This window comes from Oryctolagus cuniculus, chromosome 5, assembly GCF_964237555.1.
Source record: "Oryctolagus cuniculus chromosome 5, mOryCun1.1, whole genome shotgun sequence".
In the NCBI taxonomy this organism is placed as follows: domain Eukaryota; kingdom Metazoa; phylum Chordata; class Mammalia; order Lagomorpha; family Leporidae; genus Oryctolagus; species Oryctolagus cuniculus.
In genome coordinates this window covers 30205639-30231286 of record NC_091436.1, presented here as the reverse complement: position 1 = coordinate 30231286, position 25648 = coordinate 30205639, and the positions used below count along the sequence as shown (strand labels likewise).

Here is a 25648-nt window from a genome sequence, read left to right as displayed (position 1 = left end):
GAAGGAGAAAGGCTGGTGAAGAGGTACGAAGTCACAGGACCAGTAGGAGGCTCTGGGCTGCTATTGCACAGTAGAGTGACTACAGATATTAACGTACTGAGCTTTTCTCTATTAACAAAAACTGTTAGGATTTTCAATGTTTTCATCATAAAAAATGTTAAATGAGAAGATGGGTACATTTACCTGACTAATATTATATGACATATAGATTAAAATATTAAAATATACAAGATGTATAAATAGACTAAAAGAAAAATTAATTTATCAACTCAATCCATTTGCAGTAGGTGTTTGGTGCAGCGTGAAGTCAGTACTTGGGACACCTAGATCCTATATCGGACTGCCGGCACTGGAGTCCTGCTGCACCCCCAACTCTAGCTTTCTCCTGCTGCACATTCTGGGAGGCCACTGGTGGGGGCTCAAGGAGCTGGATCTCGGCCACCCAGACTGAGCTCCCAGCTCCAAGCTCCAAGCTGCCCCCGCCCTGGTTATTGTGGGTATCTGGGGAGTGACTCAGCAGATGGGGGAAACTCTCTCTCCTCCTTCTCTTTCAAATACAGAAAAAGATTTAAAAAAAAAAAATTCCTCCATTTCTCTTCCCATGGTAGCCACTGATGAAGACAATAAGTCATTTGAAGCCACACTGGTTAGCAGAAACTATTATGAAAAACTCCACAAAATTGTTACCCTCAGCACATAACTCAACTCTTTATAAAATTGTGGGATGAATGAATGCTAAATAAGCTCAGTATTTTTATCAAAACCCTGACAAGAGTAAGAAGAAAATCCTGGCCATGTCACCACTCAGTGCCACTACTTCCAACCATCGCCATCAACCTCGGAGAGACACGGGCAGAACCTCAATGAGGAAGCACAGCTGAGCTCCCTGGTAGCTACCTCAAAGAAAGTGCCCAACTCGAAGAACCTCAAGAAGCCCCACCACTGCACATGTAAGACTATTCCCTTGCTGAGGTGACAGAATAGTCAGCCAGCCAAGAAGCTATGCATGACAACTAAACCTAGAAGGAGCAAGAAATTGCCAGCACTAATTGTTTCTTTGAAGGTCAGATCCCATGATGACTTGAAAGTACCAAATGTATTTACTTTCAGTAATTTTATATCAATACTACAAGGGGATTTTAAAAAGTTCATGGAAAATGGAATTTAAAAATATCTGTGGGGGCCGGCACCTTGGCACAGTACGCTAAGCCTCCGTCTGCGGCACCAGCATACCATATGTGTGCCAGTTCAAGTCCCAGCTGCTCTACTTCCAATCCAGCTCTCTGCTATGGCCTGGGAAAGCAGTGGAAGATGGCCCAAGTGCTTGGGTCTCTGCACCCGCATGGAAGACCCAGCAGAAGCTCCCGGCCCTTGGCTTTAGATGGGCCCAGCTCTGGCCACTGTGGACATTTGGGGAGTGAACCAGCAGATGGAAGACTTTTTTCTCTCTTTCTCTTTCTCTGTCTGCAACTCTGTCTCTTAAATAAATTAATTAAATTAAATAATGTTTTCCATGAACTTATTGAAGTGTAAAGAGAAGCAACTGCCAAAATACTTTTAATGCACAGAGTTAATTGTGGTGACAAGTGTGACGAAAGCATTTGTAGAACAGGATTTCCTTCCAACAGGATCTGCAGCCTCAAACCTTAATATGTAAACAGATGGTAATTAGAAATGGATTGATAAAAACAAACTTCATAAAGTAGTAAAGGTAGAGAAGTACTGAACACTCGTTAGCTACTCTCCAGATTTTCTTCAGTAGAATACAATCACATTCTCCCAAAAGCAAACAAATCAAAGTTTCTACTAAAAGACTGCACACCGTAAAGCCCTGCAAACTGCATATGTTGATTATTGTTTTCAAAATCATCCTGGAAAGAAATAATTATATCCTCAGATGAATACATAAACATGTTGTTCAATGTGCTAAAAAGGAAAAAATTCATTCGGAAGTCATGACACTTTTCATTTGTATAATCAATTTCATTTCAGCCACATTGCTGACAGCAGTTGTTAAAACAACTTCACATTTGTCAATCTCTGTAAATAAGAGAGACGCAGGGCTTATCTTAGTTTGATTCATCACTTCACTTTCAGCAATCAAAAAAGCATACTTACTGTCAAGGAGTCAGGGCAGCTAAATCCTAATTGAATCTACATCAAAAGAAAAAGAGAAAAAAAAAACTTTCTATTTAAAGCAGTAGAAAGCTTTAAGTATTCAAGTGAGTTGAGAAAATGAAACCTGGTCACACTATTCCTGGGGACATTTGCATCTTTCCTTTTAGCCTGGAAGGATCTTTCCTGGCCCCAACTTCCAGCCCCTTTGCTGTCTTCTCGGCCACTTTGGATCAAGTTGAATATTAATGAGTGCAAGCAGCCAGAATACGGGAACCCCAGCCAAGTGCCCTGGGACACACAAGAAAAGAGTTCACTATTTTCAAGAAAACATCTTTTAAGAGTTCTGGGCTCCCAGAAGTCAGGCCAAAACAGAGAGAAACTGCCTTTGGATGGGAATAAATAAGTTTGGGCTCTGCCCATAGGAGAAGGCTAAAAGACTTCTCTTCTTCTTTTGCACCATCTGTTTTCAGAAAGTTAAATCTGGGCTCCAGCACATTCGTCCTTACAGCAGAATGACTGGATTGCTCTGGAGATACAACAAAAAGCATGGGGTTAATAACCAAGAACTCGAAGGCAATTTATTTTTCAATGGCCATCTGGAAGTTCTGTCAAATTACTTCTTGTCTCCACCTACTCTTGGGAGAAATTATGGATATCCCCTTAAAATATCCTCAGGATAAGATATATTTTAAAACTTGAGAATTTAGCATTAAAATCTATCTCATTCATCACAAAATAGAAGATGCCCATATAACCACTTTTACTCATGAACTGAAGTAAAACACTGATGTAGACAACACTCTTTCCTTATATTTAAGCTATTCTCCTTAAAAACTCAGTGACATTTTGGAAGGAGTTCAGTTTTGGATCTGGAATGCTCTCTTTCATCATAAATACCTGATAGAATTCTAGTGGGACTTAGAAATTCTCATCAGTAAGACTCAGACTACACAGAGTATCCTCTCAGGGGTAACTACAAATAACCCTTTCTTACAGCTTCCTGTGTTACCATGTAAAGTGCTGAAGCACTACGCATATTTGCAACCTTCCTCCACTGCTGTTATTGTGTATACCATGCATCTATTCTTTTTTTCCAGATCCTCCTGCATCTTGATGCTCTCGAGGAAACCTTAAGGCCAGAAGTTCCCTTACATTACAGAGTGGCAGAGCTGTAAGCGACAAGAACCTAGCATCCCGACTTTCAAAGTTAGGCATCAAACTTTTTCTTTAACTTCTTAATATTTGCACAGCACCTATCAAAATGCCTAGCATGTAGTAAGCATGTTAAAACACTTATTAGGGCTAGGCATTTGGCCCAAAGGCTAAGCTGCTGGTTCACATGAGAGTGTCTGGGTTTAATACTGGGCTCTTGCTCCTGATTTCAGCTTCCTGCAGGTGCACACTGTGGGAGGCAGCAGTCGTGGCTCAAGTAGTTGGGTTTCTGCCATCCATGTGGGAGACCTGGATTGAGGTCCCAGCTCCCAGAACACTGTGGACATTGAGGACCTGACCAGCAGTTGAGTTGGGATTGTGCACTCTCTCTCTCTCTCTCTCTTTCTACACACACACACACACACACACAAACACACACTCTTGGGCTCGCTCGCTCTCTCTCTCCTTCTCCACGCCAAAAATGTTTCAGCTGATCAAACCTCAGTCACCTTTGATCTTGAACCCATCGGAGCACACAGGCTGACACATTATCAGACTGAATGCACTAAACATAAACAAACTGTCAGCTTTACTGACATCAACAGGTGCTGTTTTCCTAACTGGTAAGTAATGTTTCCAAAATATTGTATCCTGATAAAAGTAGAGTTAAAAAGAGCCAAGGAAGACAGAACAGTTCTCCCATCTTAAAGCCCATGGATCTCAGCCCCTATCAGCTATAAGAAAACAGCGGCAGACAAGAGACTCTTCCGCTTCCAGACAGCCCTGCCCTCCACTCAACACTACCTTTCCTCACAAATACTGCACCTGTCCTTTCCTCCACCCTTCAGGATAAAGTGTCCCTTATTCTTTGCTAAATTCCTCTGGTCTGTTAAGACGGGAGCCCCTTCCTACTCCATATTAAAAAAGAACTCCTTTCTCTCTCCTCTATCTTCAGTTTCTATAGCTATTTCAATGGTTTTCCAACATAGGGAAAAAATTAATGAAGTAATTGATAAACTTCTTAGTAAAGTACAATAGTCCCTCCTTATTTGGGTCAGATGTGTTCTAAGACTTCAGGGGGAGACTGAAATCACAAATAGGGCTCCTAATGCTAGATATGCCATGCTTTTTTTCCTATAAGCACGAACTTATGATACGCATGTTTAATTCATAAATTAGGCACAGTAAGAGAATAACAACAGTATACTAGAACAATTATAACAATATAAAGAAGTTATGTGAATGTGATCTCTATCTCAAAATATCTTATTGGACTCTATTCACCTACTTCTAGTGATGATGTGAAACGATTCAACACCTACACAATGAGATGGAGGTGAATGACACCGGCACTGGGACTCAGCGTTAGAGCCCTACTTAAAGCTTACTAAAACATAAGCACTGCCATACCACACCAGTAGATCTGATAACTCAGCTGACTACCAAGTGACTAGCAGGTGGCTGACATACATGGTGCAGATATGCTGGACAATGGGATGATTCACGTCCAGGGTTTAGATGGAGTCAGATCTCATCACACTACTCAGAACATGCAATTTAATTCTTAGGAATTGCTTCTTTCTGAAGTTTTCTGTCTAATGTTTCAGACTGTGGTCAACTGTGGCTAACTGAAAGCAAGGAAAGTTAAATCATGGATTAGGGGAACCACTGTACTCTCATCCATTATCACTACATTCACCACCTCAGATTTCCGGTCAAGGGACAATAATTTGGCTTCTACTCCCTCTACTCCAAATAGCTATCTGAGAAGATTCATAATATCATCCTAACTGCCAAATTCAAGTGGATATGACTGACATCTTAGCAATGGCTTCTGTAGGACTCTGCACCCCAGTCACCAGTCTCTGCTTTCTGAAATTCCTGAAATCAACACTATCTCTACTCTTCTGGTGGTCGTCCCCATCCTACATAGACACTGTAGTTCCCTATTTGGGAAATCAATTTCCTCTGCGTATCATGTTTTCCCCAGGGCCAGAATTCTGTCTTCTTCATATTTTATAAACTATCACTGAGCAATCTCAATCACCATAGTTCCAGGCACCATCTACTCACTGGTACATCCAAATCAAAGTCCCAGCTCAGATGTTCTGCCTGTTGGCTACCAACACATTCAAATAGATACCCGCAAAGGTCCTTCAGGCAACAGGTTCATTTTGCCCCTCAAAATGACACCAGTTCCCTGAACAGGCAATGCTGAGCCTGGTATGTTTTTTTTCCAAGACACTCTGCCCTTGTCTGGCTATCAGTAGGCTCAAGCATTCTTAACCCCACTCTCATCCATCTACCTACAACCATAAAGACTTTACTTTTCTTAGAGAGAGAGGGAGAGAGGGAGAGAGGAAGAGAGAGAGAGACAGACAGACAGACAGACAGACAGACTTTTTAGCCTCCCTTGCAACTATGGATATAGAGAAGTAACCTAGTTCTTGTTAACAAGACACAGACCAAAGTCTTCTGGGTCTTCTGGGAACCCATGAGTGAGAGCCTTTTGGAAAGGAAAAAATATTTCTTAGAAGACAGCAGGGAAGAACAATGGTAGAAATTCTCTCTTGCTGCTTGCCCTCCATCTTCTGCCCTTCCCAACTCGCCGCACTTATACAGTCCTATAAAGGAATAATGTGTGAAACAGCAACTCCCTTGAGTTACTGCTTCTGGGCTCCCCAAGAATGAAAAGCTACTATGAACTAATACACCCAATCACACAGCAGACAAAAGATTTATGTATAAGGAACTCTTATCACTCAATAAAAAAGACACCTCTATAAAAATGGGCAGAAGGCTTGAACAGACGCTTCCCTGAAGGATACATATAAATGGGCAGTAAGCAGATGAAAAGGAACTCAACATCAGGGAAGTGAAAGTTCAAAACATAATGAGATATAACTTCACACATAACAAAAGATTAAATTAAAAAGAAAACATTCTGATCCTTTGACCCAATAATTCCACTCGTAGGTATTTACAAAAAAAGAAAACATCATGTTTACCCCAAGGTTTGTACACAATGGTTAATAACTTTATTCATAATAACCTAAAATTGGAAGTAACCCAAATGGCCATCAACAGGAGAAAGCAAAGGCAAATTCGGGGGGTGTTCAGACAGTAAAGCTCTATTTAGCACTGGCGCATCAACAACATAGATGAATCTCCCAGATTCTACCCTGAGTGAAAGAAGCCAAACACAAGTGAGCTTGTACACAATGGTGCCAAGCACATGAAGTTCAAAATCAACAGGTGATGACAGAAGTCAGAACAGCCAGTGCCTCCCAGGGTGGAGGGAGCGTGTTTGCCGGGAAAGGGCTCGGGGGAACTTGGGGAAACGTGGAGGATCATGCTACTCCATGCCTTAATTTAGATCTGGGTCATTTGTGAATAATCATTTCTAAAAACTGGTCAAATTGTATAGTAAGATCTGCATACTTCGGGGTGTTTTTTGTAAAGTATAACTCAGTAAAAGTAATTTTAAAAAGCAAAAAACAAGTTCATTGGACAAATACCAAGCACCAGGTACTGGACAAAGTCATGAACATGAACAAGGAGAAACCACATTACCTGACAACGTGCAGTTTTCTATTTCTTCCTCCCTCCCCTCACCCCACCTTTTCTTTTCTTTCTTCACTTTTGTATTGGAGAAATCCAAAGTACTTGCAAAACACTTAAGAAATATTTCCTTTGGGGGCTAGCGTTATGCCAGCATCCCATCTGAGTGACAGCTGGAGTCCCAGCCGCTACACTTCTGACCCAGCTCCTGGTTAATGCACCTGGGAAAACAGTGGAAGATGGACCAAGTGTTTGGGCCCTTGGCACCCACATGAGAGACTGAGATTGAGTTCTAAGATGTTGTGGCCATTTAGAGAGTGAACCAGCAAATGGAATCTCTCTCTCTCTCTCTCTGTAACTCTGCCTTTTGAATAAATAAAATATTGGAAGAAGGGAGGAAAGAATGAAGGAGGGAAGGAGGGAGGGAGGGAAGAAAAGAGGGAGGGAGGGAGGGAGGGAGGAAGGGCAAACTGCTTATACTAGTTCAAAAACTATTATCTTTTAAAAATTTGTCCTTTTCCCCATCAACCTATAAAAATCTGAAGCAGTAACAAATTCCACACTCTCAAAGAAACTTCAGACTATAAGAATGCAAACATACAAGATATCAAGTTTTACATTAATTCTAAATGTAGTTTTTTAAATAGTTTTAATTTTTAAATAGTTTTAATTTTTAAAGTTTTTTAAATTGACACCTAGTTCAATATTCCCATATAAACTACACTATATTATACTCCCAAATCTAACCAATTTTTTAAACTAGGAGTTTAGAGAACCATTCAAATGTGTGTTGAGCTGCCAGCCTGTGGCTAGACTCTGCTATAAAGTACCTTTTTTTTTTTTTTTTTTTTTTTTGGACAGGCAGAGTTAGACCCTGAAAAAAAGAGACAGAGAGAAAGGTCTTCCTTTTCCGTTGGTTCACCCCTAAATGGCCACTACTGCTGGCGCACTGCAGCCGGCGTGCTGTGCCAAACAGAAGCCAGGTGCTTCCTCCTGGTCTCCCATGTGGGTGCAGGGCCCAAGCACTTGGGCCATCCTCCACTGCCTTCCCCGGGCCATAGCAGAGAGCTGGACTGGAAGAGGAGCAACCGGAACAGAATCTGGTGCCCCAACCGGGACTAAAACCCAGGTGCCAGCACCGCAGGCAGAGGATTAGCCTAGTGAGCTGTGGCGCTGGCCAACTACCTAATTCTAAGAATTTATATTTCTCTTCCATGTCAGACTAAAATGAGCACTTAATATTTTATAAGTACCTTCTATAATTTACTATTTTATACATGGAGAGTAGAAAAAAAAAAAATACCCACAGAACTGAGTCAAAACAAACAAACAAACAAAAAAGACCCTGGGAAGGATGTAGAAGGTGAACACATTCTCACACAAAGGGCTTGAGTTGAGAGAGAGAAGAGGAGGAAGAGTAACCTACATAGAAGCAACAGCACACCCAAGAAATCACCAGGTAAGGAACCCAGCTGAAAGGTGAGAGCCCCTTACAAAGTCCGTGGGAAATCGGAACCAAAAGAACATTTATATAGGTGCAAAACAGAGCTGAAATCCATGCATACCCTCGTCACCACACCCATTTTCCATGAACGTGTAGAAGACTCCTTGAATACGGGGCTAGAGGCCGTCTCCACTGGCTGCTTCAGGAAGCACAGAAAACCACACTGACTGTAGGACCCCCGGCATTCAGGCAAAGGAGTTCAGGCATGGGGACGGAGAGGCAATGGCAGTTTCAGGAAGATAAAAGGGGTAGAGTGTAGGGTTTTTGAAAATTCAGTCTGGCAACACAGAGACTGGAATAGAAGAGGGGAGGGGAGTGAGAAAGGGAGATGGTGATTAACAGGGAGACCCAACAGGTGGCTATGACAGTCACCCCAGGCACCAGGAGACAGGGGCTGTGGGTCGCTGAGGGGGAAAGATAATAAAAAGGAAACTCAAGAGTTCAAAGAGAGACACTATAATTAAAGGGCAATCATTCCCCCAAGTACTTTACTCTTAAGATTTCTTTAAATATTGGATCTGCTTCATAAATGTACTCATCAAACACTTAAGTGCTTATTTTCAAAAGGTTGAGGAATAGGGCAGGGGTAGGTGAGCTTAAAAGATCAGGTAGAAGACGTCTCAAAGATGAAAAGGAATCAAGACAAAAAAGTGAAGAAAGGAGATGATTTTTTTTAGCTACCATTTACTGAGGACCCGCCATGTGTCCAGCACTGGGCCGGGGCCTCCATCCCCAGTTTTCTGCAGGTGTAGGTATCATTAGATCTATTTGCATTGAAAGACTTTTTTTTTGAGTAGGTTCTGAGGGGGACAGAAACTCCCTTATATGCCAACACACACACACACAAGTTTTTCAACAAGTTCATGGAAAATGGTATGTTATTAAAAAAAAAAAAAAAAAGATGAAGGGATTTCAAAATACTTTTTGGCACCAAAATAAACATCATTTAATTCCATTTTTCCACAAACTGTTTGAACTCCCTTCATATATCCCTCGGCATGCAGTCTCACCTATCAACCTTTCCACCACAGGTGTACTTCTCATAAGCAATGCACCCACATTCACACAGCATCACCACCCCAGAGTCCAGAGTTCACAGCAGGCTTCATCTTTGGCGGTGTGCAATCTATGGGCTGTGTTTATTTTATTTTCAAGTTTTATTTACTTATTTGAAAAGTGTTGTGACAGACAGAAAGATCTTCCATCCACAGGTTCAGTCCACAAATGCCTGCTGGGCCAGGCTAAAACCATGAAGCCCATCCAGGGCTCCTTCATGGGTGGCAGGAGCCCAAGTACTTGGGGTATCATCTACTGCCTCCCAGGCACATTAGCAAGAAGCTGGATTCGAAGCAGAGGCAAGGGGCCGGCGCTGCGGTGTATTGGGTGGCGCTGCTGCCTGCAGGGCCAGCATCCCATATGGGTGCTGGTTCGAGTCCCGGCTGTTCCACTTCTGATCCAGCTTTCTGGTATGGCCTGGGAAAGCAGTAGGGGATGGCCCAAGTCCTTGGGTCCCTGCACTCCTGTGGGAGACCCGGAGGAAGCTCCTGGCTCCTGGCTTCAGGTTGGCACAGCTCTGGCTGTTGCAGTTAATTGGGGAGTGAACCAGTGGATGGAGGACTTCTCTCTCTCTCTCTCTCTGTCTCTCCTCTCTCTGTGTAGCTCTGACTTTCAAATAAATAAATAAATCTTAAAAAAAAAAAAAAGAAGCAGAAGCAAAACTCAATCCTTGGTACTCTGAAACAGGATGTGGGAGTCCTAGGCAGTTGTTTAATCTGCCCCAACCCATGAGTTTTGGAAACTATAACAACACATAACCACTATTTTTTAAATTGGGGAAACTGAGTCATAGAATTCTTTAACAATCTTAAATATTTAAAACTGGTCAGGCAAATATTCAAACTCATACTCATTTGCATATGTTTAAAAACTACTATATTAGCACTTAGATAACCTTTCTCATATGGTATGCCCTAAATAAGCACATCCTGATCATTAAAATTCTGGTATAATTAGAAATCACTTTAACAAAATCAAAGGATTTATAATTTCAGTAAAAGGTAAGTAGTTCCAGTACCTTCAAAATACACTATATCATGAGAAGAATGTTGGCTGTATAATAATTGTATCTCTTTCCTCTAAACAGAACTTGTTCCTCAAATTCATTTTATGAGCCATTAGACAAGGATATTGTAGAATAAGAAAACTTCAAAAGAATCCCCCCAAAACATTTATTTTTAAATTACAATATTCAAAAGGAAGCAAATTCTTCCCAAATACCAAGCAGTTTATTGAAAATTTTGTGTGTTTTTGAAAGCTTAAAGACATGAACCACACAAAACAGCCTTTTCAAACAGACACAAGTGTTGCTGCTATTAATGCTGAAATTATCTCAAAGCCTGATTTTAATTTTAAAAGAGTAGGAACCAGAAGATAAAGAAACAAAATAGAAGAGATTAAAAAAACTTATTTTAATAAAAAATTAACTTAAAAATTAACATGTAGGGGCTGGCATTGTGGTATAGCGGGTTAAGCCACTGCCTGCAATGTTGGCATCCCATATGGGTGCCTGTCAAATAAATAAAATACATGTTGTCTAAAACATTGATGTGTTTACTTTTTGTTTTCTTTTTCTTTAAGATTTGTTTGAAAGGCAGAGTGACAGAGAGAGGTCTTCCATCCACTGGTTCACTCCTCAAATGGCTGCAACATCCAGGTCTGATCCAGGTCTGGTCCAGGCTGAAGCCAGGAACCTGAGAATTCCAGCCAGGTCTCCCACAGGGGTGATTGGGGCCCAAGTACTCTGTTCATCTTCCACTGTCTTCCCACGCGCACTAGTAGGGAGCTGGATCTGAAGTGGAGCAGCCAAGACTCTAACCAGCACTCTGATATAGGATATGGATGTCACAAACTACGACTTAACCCACTGCACCACAATGCTGATCCCTGACATGTGTTTTCTATGTGGGCACACAGATATGAAAATGTATATTCTGATTTAAAATTCTGGTTCCAGAATCAATGAATATTTGTGGAGCACTTGCCATGTATAGGCACAAAGTTAGGAATTTTAGCACTGTTCCAGCTCCTTTATTCTAATCAGCTGATTTATAATGGTTTTTTTTTTTTTTTTTTTTTTGACAAGCAGAGTGGACAGTGAGAGAGAGAGACAGAGAGAAAGGTCTTCCTTTCCCGTTGGTTCACACCCCCAATGGCCGCTGCGGCCGGTGCATCACGCTGATCTGAAGCCAGGAGCCAGGTGTTTCTTCTGGTCTTCCATGCGGGTGCAGGGCCCAAGCACTTGGGCCATCCTCCACTGCACTCCTGGGCCACAGCAGAGAGCTGGACAGGAAGAGGAGCGACCAGGACAGAATCCAGTGCCCCGACCAGGACTACAACGCAAGGTGCCAGCACCGCAGGCAGAGGATTAGCCTATTGAGCCATGGTGCTGGCCTTTAATGGTCTTTAACCTTGAAAGTAAAGTCAATAGTCTGGAATGCTAAATATCTAGAAGGTCTCTAAGACCTGACCAGAAATTTAAGAACCACGGTTCACCTGTCATTGAGGCAGTGCATGACTTGTGTAAATTCTTACAGCCCTAGAGAACAAAAGAAATATATTTCAGGGCCCCATCTCATTATGTGGTTCTAATAATTTCTCTTGTTGGAGTTATTTTAGGATTTGATAATAGGATGACAAAGTGAAACATGATCAGCACTTTTTTTTTTTTTTTTTTGACAGGCAGAGTGGACAGTGAGAGAGAGGGGAGAGAGACAGAGAGAAAGGTCTTCCTTTGCCGTTGGTTCACCCCCACAATGGTCGCTGCGGCCGGCTCACCACACTAATCCGAAGCCAGGAGCCAGGTGCTTCTCCTGGTCTCCCATGCAGGTGCAGGGCCCAAGCACTTGGGCCATCCTCCACTGTGCTCCCGGGCCACAGCAGAGAGCTGGCCTGGAAGAGGGGCAACCAGGACAGAATCCGGTGCCCCAACTGGGACTAGAATCCGGTGTGCCAGCGCCACAGGCCGGAGGATTAGCCTATTGAGCCATGGCACTGGCCATGATCAGCATTTCCAAGAAGGCTCCCACGTGCTAGGCTTGTGGGAAGCAGTCTGGACCACGTGACACTGTCCAAGCCTCCTGTGGATGCAGCCCATGGGCTCAGCCCTGGCTACTCTGCACGCAGGGCCCCCTTTCTGCCAGGAAGCTTCCCCTGCCAACCCCCAGCATCTTCTTCCTCCTCGCCCATCTTTGCTCAAAAGTCGCCTCTGTTAGGAGGCTCATTCGGCCTATTTCAAATTATAACCCATTCTCTCTGTCTCCTTGAATTGCATTACTCTGCTTAATTTTTTTCCATAGATCCTCCCACCTCGTAACCTCCTATAATACCAGTTGTTACACACTAGAATGCAAAACTTCCCTAGAGAGGGAGATTGGGATCAGTTTATCCACTGAGGTACCCCAGGAATTTAAGAGATACCTGGAATAAAATAAGTGCTCAATACAAGAGTACTTCCAAAAGGCTCAAGACAAAATGGAATTAAGAGATACAAGACATGGAATAAAAAAAACAAAACAAAACAAAAAAATTGAAACTCATGCACAGTGTTTTCACGAACTATTCAAAGACCCCTCATATGCATGGGTTTCAATTTTCTTAAAATTAACTTAATTTTAAATTCTATTTTCCATAAAGTTTTGGAACAACCCTCAGAAATATTTGCTAATTTTTTAATGAATAATATGGAGGATGATATGAGAAAAAAAGATAAATGCCAAATCAGAATTTCTTTGTATTCTTTCTAGCAGTAGAAAAATTTCAATATAAACAGTTATCATAGGATCTTAGCACAATTTCCCAAGAACCTAGAAATTTTCTCGTCACAAAATTATAGGAATACAAAAGCACCTCTTTTATCCAAACATCTTCCAATTCAGTAACTCCAGAAACATCTTAACATTCTTACCATACCACATAAATCCTTTGACATAAATTCCTTGTTATAGGTTTTTAATAAGAAATTGGCTGAAAATTAGCTACATAAACATGTTTAATATCTAATTCCAAATGCTCTGTTGCGAAAATGAGAAATAATGTATTGAAAAGACTAGCATATGCAGATACCTGAATTTAAACCTCTTAACAATATTTGATGGAGTTGGAATAGAATAAACCAATGAATATCAGGGACAAAGCAGAAAAACATGGTTCTAACACCATCTGCCAATGGATGGGAGATTGTTCTTTGTCGTCACTCTGCTTTTCAAAAAAATATTTAAAAAAAAGTAAAGAAAGGCAGGAACATAATCTGCCCAACTGGAATGGCTGAAATTTTACCTAAAATCAACAATTCTCGGGGGGGGGGGGGGGGGGGTAAAAGGGAGGAACAAAGTTAATTAACTCAAAATTAATTTAATTGATTTAATTTAATAATTAAAATTAATTCAAAAAATGTGTGACTGCAGACTTAAAAAACGCTAGGCTCTGTCCTAGATACCTGGGTTTATAGCCAGGAGCAATTAAAGCCTAATTCTGCCCTCCTTGAGTTTACAATCTAAGAAAAGTTTTCTACATAAAATTCCTTGCACACAGTCACAGAGATTAATCCCCAAGGGAGAAAACACTGTGTATTCAAATGCAAAATGTCTGAGGCCATTAAGAATTTTAATTAAAACCCAGCATACTGAGGCCTGAAGGAAATAAATGATGAGATGGGGGGTGGGGTGCTTTCATGTGAATGCTATTCTTCTGGTGTCAAAATAGTGATTCCCAGTTTGACAAACTCTCTGTGATGGAGGAATGAAATCTCAGCTCATCATTTGCATCCACCAGGGCGCAGCACCCGAGTGCCAGGCTCTCCTTTCTGCACTAATCACTCAGAACTGGTGAGTCCCAAAAGGACCAGCACGGCTTCCCCAAATGAATATATTTTGTTCTGCAGTTTCCTGTCCCAGGGGCAAAAATACAAAAACAAAACAAAACAAAAATGGAGCAACGTACAGCACAAAATATTCAACACAAGGCCTTCTGCCAAGAAAGCAACAGCAAGTTTTAGACTGAAGCCAAAAGGCTCCTGGGTTTCTTTTACAATTTTAAATCGTGACAATTATTTTGATGTTTCTTGATGAATCAGATCTGTCTATAGAACAAAAGCTGGCTTGGGAGTTTTGTGTACTTTGAGGAATAATTATTTCCTATGCTTATTCACTTTTTGGAGAAAGCACCTTCCAGACAGATTTAGAAGCTGGTATGCTTGGGCGAAAACATTTGTAATCAGTCAACCTGCAAAGACGCTCTGCTTGAAATATCAAATGAAAGTGTGAGGAAAAAGACCTCAAGAACGTTTCCCATCAAAAAATAATATTGATAATGTTCTTACACACATGTCTCTTCCATCTTTGTGGTTTGAAATTATTGCCAACATTTTCAAAGTCATTGCTGCTTTATAGATCTTGAAGGGATAGTTCATGCTTCATTGTAACAGTCTCTTCAATGGCTGTTTCATCTGTTTTCTTCCCTTTTGATGTAACTATATCAGTACATGATACGTGGATAAATCTGCTGTAATAGCTGATTAGTGAAAATTTATGTCTTACTTTTCTAGCATGTAAAAACAACAAAAAATAGGTATATAATCAATGAACTTCAATATAGGGGTGTTGTCTGACCTATAGCTGCATAGCAAACCACCCAAAACTTACTAGCTTAAAAATAATACGATTTGCTTCTGATTCTGCAATGTAGGCTAGACCCAGTCGGGCAATTCTGCTTCTCTCCACTAAGATACCAGGATGGCCAGGCCTCGGGCTCTGCCCCCATATGGTCCTAGGATCTCTCCATCCATGGGTCCTCTCCACTTAGGGTAACTGGACTTCTACAATGTAACTGCTAGGACTTCTCAAGGGTTGAGCCTAACACTTGCACAGGATCAGTTCTGTTGATTCTATCAGTTAAAACTCAGACCCAACTCACACTCAGAAAGAGGGGCCTGCCCAATGGTATTAATACTGGGAGGAGGTGTTTATTGGTGTTCCCATTAAAACAGATCATCCTCAGGACTTACACTGTATTTCCTTCAGAAACATGGAAGAGACAAGAATGAAAAACAATTTCATCAAAATATTTGAAAGCAAAATAATAGGCGGGGGAAACAGATGGGGAATCCAAAAGGTAAGGTGAATGTAGTCAACAACAAACTAGCACATCTGCACAGAGGTGGTATACAAATCTAGACCTTTATAGTTTTCTAACTATAGCTTATTTATTGCTAAAAGTGCATGCAGAGGCTTATATTTCTTATGCATCCCATAATCCTCCAGCAGCTGAGCAAGCAGAGCCGTACCCTAGGTCATTGCAAGCAAGTATCTACAGGACACTTCACTGACCCCCCAGGCCCCTGGGCAGAATCAGCGGAAAGACCAGTGCAGCAGTGGCTGAACCTTTATAGCCAGAGCGGCTCTCAGACCTCTAGCCCGGGGCGCTTCCAGCCGCTTCCAGTCTCTCACTGGGAAAGGCGGGGGAACTTCTTCAGTCTATACAGGGTACATACTCAGTCCATTTATGAGCTCAAGTCAATGAAGCCATTCTGAAACCTGAGACTCCACAGATCTCCCATAAGTTGGAGCTAGATATAGCATAGATTCTTATTTCCTTCTGTAAAGCCACTGGAAAGTACCATGGAATTTTATTTCTGGGAGGCTTTGTGTGGGTCTTCCTTGATTAGAGTGAATTTAGTGTATTTGTAACCAATTGTTTTAAATTGCCTCATATTTTGATACCATGCCATAAAACTCACTTGTTAAGCCTTAACACGCCAACCAACACCATGAAATGACTTACCAAAGGAAAAAGCTCAATATATAGTACTGCCATTGGCATTTCTTCAGTTTTATCTAAATGCTGACTATCCCCTTTCCTTTTAATTTCCTTATTACAATTTAGGGAGGGTAAATCTTAGAGGAAAAAGCCAAAAGGGTGAGCCTATAAAAAAAATAACAAAATAGATTTTTTGGAGCGAAACTGTTATGACATTAGCTTTTCATTTGTAAACATCTATCAATAAGACTGTCTTGCAATATGCGAACTTCTTTCATCAAGCCAAGTGTTTTCATTAATATTTGTCATTTTAAGTTATGACACAAGTGAACAAAATAGAACAGCTGAAGCAGACAATGGAACTTCAACACCCACTCAGAAATCACCTAACCCAACCTTGTCTTCCCTTTCTGGATGCAACTTCTTTAGATAAAATGTGAATGGAAAAAATGTTTTCGAAGAGAAAGCGCAGAGTGGGCGATACCATGGATCCAGAGAATACACATGGTCACTTAAAAAGCTCATGGAAAAACAGAATTAAAAGGTAAGTTGGGGTGGGCATTTGGCCTAGCACTTAAGTTGCTGGTTAGGATATCTGCACCCCACATGGGAGTGTCTGCATTCAATATACAGCTCTGGCTTTTTGTTCTTTTTAAAATTATATTATTTATTTGAAAGAGTTACAGAGAAAGAGGCAGGGGGGAAAGAGAGAGAAATCTTCCACCCACTGGTTCACTCCCCAGATGGCTGCAACAGCCAGGGCTGGGCCAGGCCGAAGCCAGGAGCTTCTCCCACATGCGTGACAGAGACCCAAGCACTTAGGCCATCTTCCACTGCTGTCCCAGGCCATTAGCAGAGAGCTGGATTGCAAGTGGAGCAGCCAGGACACAAATCGGCACCCATAAGGGATGTCAGTGATGCAGATGGTGGCTTTACCTGTTACACCACAGTGCCGGCCCTAGCTCTGACTCTTGACTCCAGCTTCTTGCTATTGAAGACTCTGAGAGGGAGTGCTGATGGCTCAAGTACTTTGGTTGCTTGTCACCCACATGGGAGACTTACATGATTCCTGGTGTGCTGCAGGCATTTGGAGAGTGCATCAACAAGTGGATGGGGGCCGGCGCCGTGGCTCACTAGGCTAATCCTCTGCCTAGCGGCACCGGCACACCGGGTTCTAGTCCCGGTCGGGGCGCCGGATTCTGTCCCGGTTGCCCCTCTTCCAGGCCAGCTCTCTGCTGTGGCCAGGGAGTGCAGTGGAGGATGGCCCAGGTGCTTGGGCCCTGCACCCCATGGGAGACCAGGAAAAGCACCTGGCTCCTGGCTCCTGCCATCGGATCAGCGCGGTGCGCTGGCCGCAGTGCCCCGGCCGCGGCGGCCATTGGAGGGTGAACCAACGGCAAAGGAAGACCTTTCTCTCTCTCCTCTCTCTCACTGTCCACTCTGCCTGTCAAAAAATTTAAAAAAATAAATAAAAAAAGGAAACTGTTCAAAAAAAAAAAAAAAAAAAACAAGTGGATGGGAACACTCTCGCCCTCTCTCTCTCTTCTCCCTTTCTTCCTCTCTTTTTTTTTTTTTTTAAGATTTATTTATTTGACAGAATTACACAGAGAGAAAAGGAAAGGCAGAGAGAGAGAGAGAGGTCTTCCATCCACTGGTTCACTCCACAATTGGCCACAACAGTCTCAGATGTGCCGATCCGAAGCCAGAAGCCAGGAGCCAGGAGCTTCTTCCGATTCTCCCACGTGGGTGAAGGGGCCCACAGACTTGGGCCATCTTCTACTGCTTTCCCAGGCCATAGCAGAGAGCTGGATTGGAAGTGGAACAGCCAGGACTTGAATTGGCATCCATATGGGATGCCAGCCCTGCAGGCAGCAGCTTCACCCACTAGGCCACAGCACCGGCCCCTCCCTCTAACTCTGTCTTTCAAGTAAATAAATCTTTCTTTTTAAAAAATATTTTACTTTGGAGCAAAAATTTTTGACATCCATATGTAGTTTTTCATAGTCCATATTTTACAGGAACTTGAAGTCCTCTCAAATCTATGTACTCATCTGATGGATCGCCTGTATAATAAAGACATAGAAGTATCTCCCTCATCAAAGAGCTCAAAGCTCTTACATTAGCAAACTTTTAAGTTGAAAGGAAATGCAGATCAGGAATCATGACAGGTATCAGATACTTTGATACCACCAAAGAAACACTGAGATGGACAGAAGATGCCTTCCTACAAATAGATATTTGTATCAGTATGATCTGAACTATTTTGGAGTTTAAAAGCTTCACCTAAATTTAATGTAGCACAGTAAGTATACTTAATATTGTCCTTCTTGGTTTCATATTAAAAATACAGAACTTGTTTTAGAGATTTATTTATTTGAAAGGCAGAGTTAGAGAGAGGGAGAGACAGAAAGAGTGGGGGATCATACATCCACTGGTTTACTCCCCAAATGGCTGCATCAGCTGGGGCTGGACCAAGTGGAATTCAGGAGCCAGGAACTTCATTCAACTCTCCTGCAAGGATGATAGGAACCCAAGCACTTGAGCCATCTTCCTCTGCTTTCCCAGGTGCACTAGCAGGGAGCTATATTGAAAGTGAAGCAGCCAGGACCTGAAATGGCACCTATATGGGATACCAGCATCGCAGGTGGTGGTTTAACCCTAATATTCAATAATTTTATGTGGTGATAAACAGTCTTTAAAGAACTTCCAGAAACGCGCATTTGGTGCAGTGGTTAAGACACCACTTGGAAAGCCAAAATCAGAGTGCTGGCTCTGCTTTCTGATTCCAGCTTCCTGCAGACACACACCAGTGGTGGCAGTAGGTGGCAGCTAATGTAATTGAGCCCCTGCTACCCACACAGGAGACTTGAATTGAGTTCCTGGCTCCCAGCTTCAACCTGGCCCAGTCCAGACTGTTGCAGGCACTTGGGAGTGAACCACTGGATAGAAGCTCTCTGCCTTTGTCTGCCTCTCTTTTCTGTCTTCCAAACAAATAAAATAAACACATTTTTTTGAAATAAAAAATAAAGAACCTCCACTTCTATCTTGTTTGGTCAACAAAATAATACTTACTATTTTGTGTTTACGTTTGCCAAAAAATACCATCAACTGCTTGTAAAATTTGAAAGAAATTCATGTATAGTTGTATCACAGAACTTTAAAGCCCATTTTTCTAACATAATTTGTAACTATAGAAAATAAAATTGTGTTCATTTATATCATTTTTTAAAAGATTTATTATTTATTTTTTGAAAGGCAGAGTTACAGAGAGGCAGAGGCAGAGAGAGGTGTTCTATCCTGCTGGTTCACTCCCCAGATGGCCTCAAGGACAGGATCTGTGCCAACCTGAAGTCACGAGCCAAGAGCTTCTTCTGGGTCTCCCACATGGGTTCAGGGAGTGGGAGCAGCTGGGACTCGAACCGGCACCCAGATGGGATGCTGCACTGCAGGCAGCGGCTTTACTAGCTACGCCACAGTGCTGGCCACCATTTATATCATTTTTTATGAAGATGCAATTATTGAATATTTCAAGCAAGGAAGTTAGTACTGGTTGAAGCAAAACAAACACAAAATTATAACTGGGGTGGGCACTGTGGGTTTGCCGGTAAAGCCACCACCTATGATGCCGCAGGGAAAGCAGTGGAAGATGGCCCAAGTCCTTGGGCCCCTGCACCCATATGGGAGACCCAGATGAAGCTCCTGGCTCTTGGCTTCAGCCTGGCCTAGCCTCGGCCATTGTGGCCATTGGGGGAGTGAAGCAGCAGATGGAAGCTCTCTCTCTCTCTCTCTCGCTCTCTCTCTCTCTCTCCTTCTCTGTAATTCTACCTTTCAAATAAATAAATCTTAAACACACACACACACACACACACACACATAACCACTTGGGAAAGCCTCAATACCATACAAATTAGTTAGATCATACTATTACTCTCTAGGTAATGGAAAATACCCAACTATAAAAGAGAAGAAACACAAAAGTGTGGGTAGAATTTCTAACAGAAAGGCCATTGTTTACCCATAAGTTTCATGCTCTAGAAATATGAACACCTGCCAGATAATTAAATACACCCACATGCAGAATGTTCCATCCCTTTTTTTTTTAATTTTAATTACCACCATTTATTATAATCAGCAACAGGTAATTTTCTAAGCAACAAAAGATCAGCACTGAGCTAAGGTGAGCTAAATATTTTCCATGAGTGCAAACCTCACTCTGGGATGATCAGTTGTACCCGGGACTGCTCACAGGGAGAATCGGTGAAAATTCAAGGATTTCCCCTGCTGTCTCTTGCCTGAGCGCCCACATGGCTGTGACAGTCAAGTGCTGTGAATGCACCAGAGCACAGAAAAATGAAATTGCTCAGTGAAACGAAATGCATCAGGGTGCAGTTCTTCATTTTTTCATTCTGCACACGAGCCAATTTGGTTTGCCACACCTGTCATATCTCCAGGTCCTATGCAGTGGCACCTATCTTTAAGCACTTAAGCTCTTCCAGAAAAGCCTTAGTCTTTAACTTTCTTGCCACTGATATGACTGGCGATTTCTTTGTATGAATGCTGAAATCAAGTATGAGACTGCTGCCTGGGGGCAGAAATAAACTATGCTTGTAATCAATTTTTAAAGCTAACATTCTCCACTGCTCAACCCATAGAGATGTATTTTACATCACGATGCAGCCTCAGACACATTATAAATGCTTATATACACATATATAAACACGCACATTCAAAACACACACAAAAATCCTATGAAAGGAGTTTCATGAAACACATCTTACCTTTATTATACTCGTATATGATACTCTCCAACATTTTCTACGCTGTTCCTTTTTTCCATTCTTTCATTATGCTGTGCATGATCCCTAATTTGATTTCACCAACCCATTCACTGGATAGCAATGAGCTGGAAAACATGGCTCCTCCATTCCATACCAGAGCAAACTCACAGGTCTCCAAAACACTGACCCCTGCCAATCAGGATACAAGGACATTTCCTGAAGACAGGATGAAAAAGACACCCCCAGAAAGGTACTGTTTTATAAACAAGTCTGTTTTTGAAACATGAATGAAACAGCAACAGGAGAGCCAGAGCAGATGAACCCTAACTGCTTATCTCCCAAAGTCAATGAGTCATTTATCTTGATATTGAAAGCGCTCTGTAACAGGACTTTTTGGACAGGAAAATGGAAATTTAAACAAGACTATTTTTTCTCATTAGGCTGGCTGAAAAAAAATTTTAACTGATAATATCAAGTGTTGAGAGGGGTGTGGGGAAGTTGTGTGCACTGTTACTGGGACTGTAATTTTGTGCAGCCCTGTTGGAGAGTGATTTGAGAGCACATTTTAAACACATATATTCTTGATCCAGCAATACTAGTAGGTGATACTACACTCTTGCATATGTACAGATAGGTTCAGAGACACTGACTAGCCATCAGTGCAGAAGCAGTCATGGCACAATCACATTTTTTAATTATCTAAGGAAATGTTGAAAAGACCCAGTATTTTCATTTTTTTTCAATGGGATGCTGTTGGTAATCTGGACATATCTTCATTGAAAAACACCACTATTTTATGTGTACTGAAGAGAAAAGAATCAAAAAAAGATGTTACAAGGGAGGGAAAAAAAAAAAACAGCTGCTTGCAGAACAAAACAGAGAGTGTGATTCCAATTATGTGAAAAGAAACCAACCACTCGGGGGGGAGGGGGAATGCACACATGTAATGAGTCCAGGGATGTGCAAAGGGACATTTATAATTTCTGCTCTATGAGCTCTGACATCATTTATCTTTTTAAAAAGGATGTCTTTCTCTATTAGTGATTAAATTTTTATTAGGTTAACAATATTTTATTTAGAGACAATAAATTCCTATAGGGAATGCTTTAGTTATTATGCCCATGACCCACACTGGAGAGCCTGGGTGCTCCAGCCAGCTCCGCTCCTGTTTCCAGCTTCTGGCCAGTGCAGACCCTGTGACACAGCAGCGATGGCTCAAGCAGTTGAGTTCCTGTTACCCATGTGGGAGACCTGTGTTGGATTCCTGGCTCCTGGCTCCTGGCTCCTGGCTCCTGGCTCCAGCTCCAGCCCCCACCCAGCCCCAGCAGCTGGAGGCATCCAGGGAGTGAACCAGCATGACAGAAGAGTACTCTCATCAATTTAAATACACACACACACATGTATTTCAAAAATCCCGGGCTGGCACTGTGGCGTAATGGATAAAGCCATTGGCTGTATTCTGTATGGGTGGCAGTTTATGTCCTGGCTTCTCAACTTCTGATCCAGCTCCCTGCTAAGCACCTAGGAAGGCGGTGGAGGATGGCCCAGGAGCTTGGGCCCCTGCCAACCACATGGGAGACCTGGAAGAAGTTCCTGGCTCCTGACTTCAGTCTGGCTCAGGTTATTACAGCCATCTAGGGAGTGAACCAGCAGACAAACATTTCTCTTTTTCTTTCTCCTTCCCTCTTTGTAACTCTGCCTTTCAAATAAATAAATGAAATCCTTAAATAAATAAATAGATAATCTATAAAAGTAAATAAATAAAAATCCACAATATACCCACAAATCTCCAGTATCCCTTTTGAAAACTGGGATTTGGCAGCCTGGCATTCTGGTGTATCAGGTAAAGCTGCTGATTGCAATGCCAGCATCCTGTATGGGCACCAGTTCAAGTCCTGGCTGCTCCACTTCCAATCCAGCTCCCTGATAATGCACCTGGGAAAGCAGTGGAGGATGGCCCATGTGCTTGGACCCCTGCACCCATGTGGGAGACCTGGAAGAAGCTCCTAGCTCCTGGCTTTAGCCTAGCCCAGCCTGGCCATTGCAGCCATCTGGGGAGTGAAGAAACAGATGGAAGATCTCTCTCTCTTTGTCTCTTCCTCTCTCTCTGTAACTCTGACTTTCAAATAAAAAGAAATAAATCACTTGGGCCAACCCTGTGGCACAGCAGGTTAAAGCCCTGGCCTACAGCACTGGCATTCCATATGGGCGTCAGTTCAAGTCCGGCCGCTTAAATTCCAGTCCAGCTCTCTGCTATGGCCTGGGAAAGCAGTAGAAGATGGCCCAAGGCCAGTGCCATGGCTCAATAGGCTAATCCTCCTCCTGTGGCGCCGGCACACTGGGTTCTAGTCCTGGTTGGGGTGCTGGATTCTGTCCCGGTTGCTCCTCTTTCAGTCCAGTTCTCTGCTGTGGCCTGGGAGTGCAGTGGAGGATGGCCAAAGTGCTTGGGCCCTGCACCCGCATGGGACACCAGGAGAGGCACCTGGCTCCTAGCTTCAGATCAGCGTGGTGTGCCAGCCGCAGTACACCGGCTGCAGCGGCCATTGAGGGGTGAACTAACGGAAAAGGAAGACCTTTCTCTCTGTCTCTCTCACTGTCCACTCTGCCTGTCAAAAAATTAAAAAGATGGCCCAACTGCCTGGGATCCTGCACCCGCATGGGAGACCCAGAAGAAGCTCCTGGCCCCTGGCTTCAAGTCAGCTCAGCTCTGGCTGTTGCGGTCATTTGGGGAGTGAACCAGCAGGTGGAAGACCTCTCTCTCTCTCTCTCTCTCGGGCTCTACCTCTCCCTGTAATGCTCTCTTTAAAAAAAAATAAAATAAATCGGAAAAAAAAGAAGGAAGGAAGGAAGGAAGGGAGGGAGGGATGGAGGAAGGGAGGAAGGGAGGAAGGGAGGAAGGGAAGGAGGGAGGGAGATATAAGGAAAAAAAAAAAAGCCTGAGATTTGGTGGCACCTAGGAGAGAGCTATAAACAAGGAATGGTCCCAGTGTTCTGGCACAGCAGGTTAGGCCACTGCCTGCAATGCTGGGCATTGGTTCCAGTCCCTGCTGCTCCACTTTCAATCCAGTCCTTCTGCTAAGGAAGCAGCCAAAGATGGCCCGAGGACCTGGGCCCCTGCACCTGTGTGGGAGATGTGGATGAAACTCCTGGCTCCTGGGTTCAGCCTAGCCCAGCCCCAGCTATTGCGGCCATTTGGAGAGTGAACCAGTGGATGGAAGACCTTTCCTCTTTCATTCTCTCCTTCTCTCTGCTTCTCTGTGTGTATCTTTGTATCTCTCTGTAACTGTACCTTTCAAATAAATAAATCTTTTTAAAAAAATTAAGTACAGGCACATGCAGTCCTATCATTTTAAATGAGCACTGTCAACAGGATAAGTAAGTTTGGCAGAATAATAATATTATCATTCTGCAGCACACTCTGAGCTGCCAATCCAGAACTCATTCTGTTCTTTCTAATACAACACCAGCTACTTTCCAGGGCAGCCAGGGGTTCAGATAAAAACACAAGACTCTAATAGCTAGTGGTGGACACATACAGTTCTCACAACACAATGCAGGCAGAAGTCACCAGAAAGAGTTCACCTCCCTGTCAAGAGAAACCCTGTTAGGAGAAAGCCCTCCCCTAGTTCCTCTTGTTTCTGCCTCCAATAAATCCAGGAGATACAGAATCCAACTTGACTCTGAGGAGAAACCCACAGGATGAAGAAGTCCACTGCCCATTGCCCAGAAAGAATCCTGGAGAAGCCAAGAGACCTGGCCCCGAAGGCCATTATGGAGTAGCTGGACCTGCTGTGACAACGGAAGAAGAAAAGTCTCCCTCCCCGATGCAAGGATTTTCTGCAGCACTGAAAGCATTCCTATGACACATCATCTCTTAGTACCACACAGCACTAATCCTGTGGCTGAGACGGTAAGAGGATCTAGAATATTGTGGGGAGATGGAAAATGGGATCCAGGTAATAAAACCATGCCCAGGGTCCAGCGCTCTGGCATAGCAGGTAAAGCCACTGCCTACAGTGCTGGCATCCCATATGGGCGCTGGTTCGAGACCTGGCTGCTCCACTTCTGATCCAGCTCTCTGCTGTGGCCTAGGAAAGCAGTAGAAGATGGCCCAAATCCTTAGACCCCTGCACCCACGTGGGAGACCCGGAAGAAGCTCCTGGCTCCTGGCTTCAGATCGGCACAGCTCTGGCCATTGCGGCCAATTGGAGAGTGAACCAGCAGATGGACGACCTCTCTCTCTCTCTCTCTCTGCCTCTCCTTCTCTTCCTGTGTAACTCCAACTTTCAAATAAATAAATAAATCTTAAAAAAAATGCCCAAATGGCACAAAAGCTGAGAGCTGTGTGCGTGCAATGTGTTGAAACACACAGGTCCACGGGAGACGAGTGTTAGCCGTTCGTGCAGGCATTCCACCTGAGGCCCGTCCGCCCATTCTTCTAGTCTTTCGGCAACTTCGCTTGCAGTGGAATGCTTCCTGATCACATCGGTAGCTCATCCTAATTAGCCACCTAAGGCAACTCTATTAAGAAATCTGAGGCAGGTTCTCAACGCCACGAATTAGCCTAACAGGACTAGCAGGAAAAAACTTACATTTCCGTACATACCATGATTTAATTACCGACTTCTACATTTATCAGCGCAATAATCAACTCTCATTTGAACCTGACATACCATGCCTTTCGTACATGTTCATTGTCCTCCACCCCACAAAACACACACGC

At 43.0% G+C, this 25648-nt stretch overlaps 1 protein-coding gene and 1 long non-coding RNA gene across 2 annotated transcripts in view; one reads left to right on the top strand and one right to left on the bottom strand.

Annotated features, from left to right (window-relative positions):
* NHSL1 (NHS like 1) overlaps window positions 1-25648 on the bottom strand; it is a 281963-nt gene that overhangs the window by 230853 nt on the left and 25462 nt on the right. The gene's annotated exons all lie outside the window — the stretch shown is intronic.
* LOC127492954 (uncharacterized) lies at window positions 3046-25256 on the top strand. Its single transcript, XR_007922803.2, has 4 exons — window positions 3046-3087; window positions 3216-16691; window positions 24583-24835; window positions 25018-25256. It is a non-coding gene; the product is annotated as an uncharacterized lncRNA (long non-coding RNA).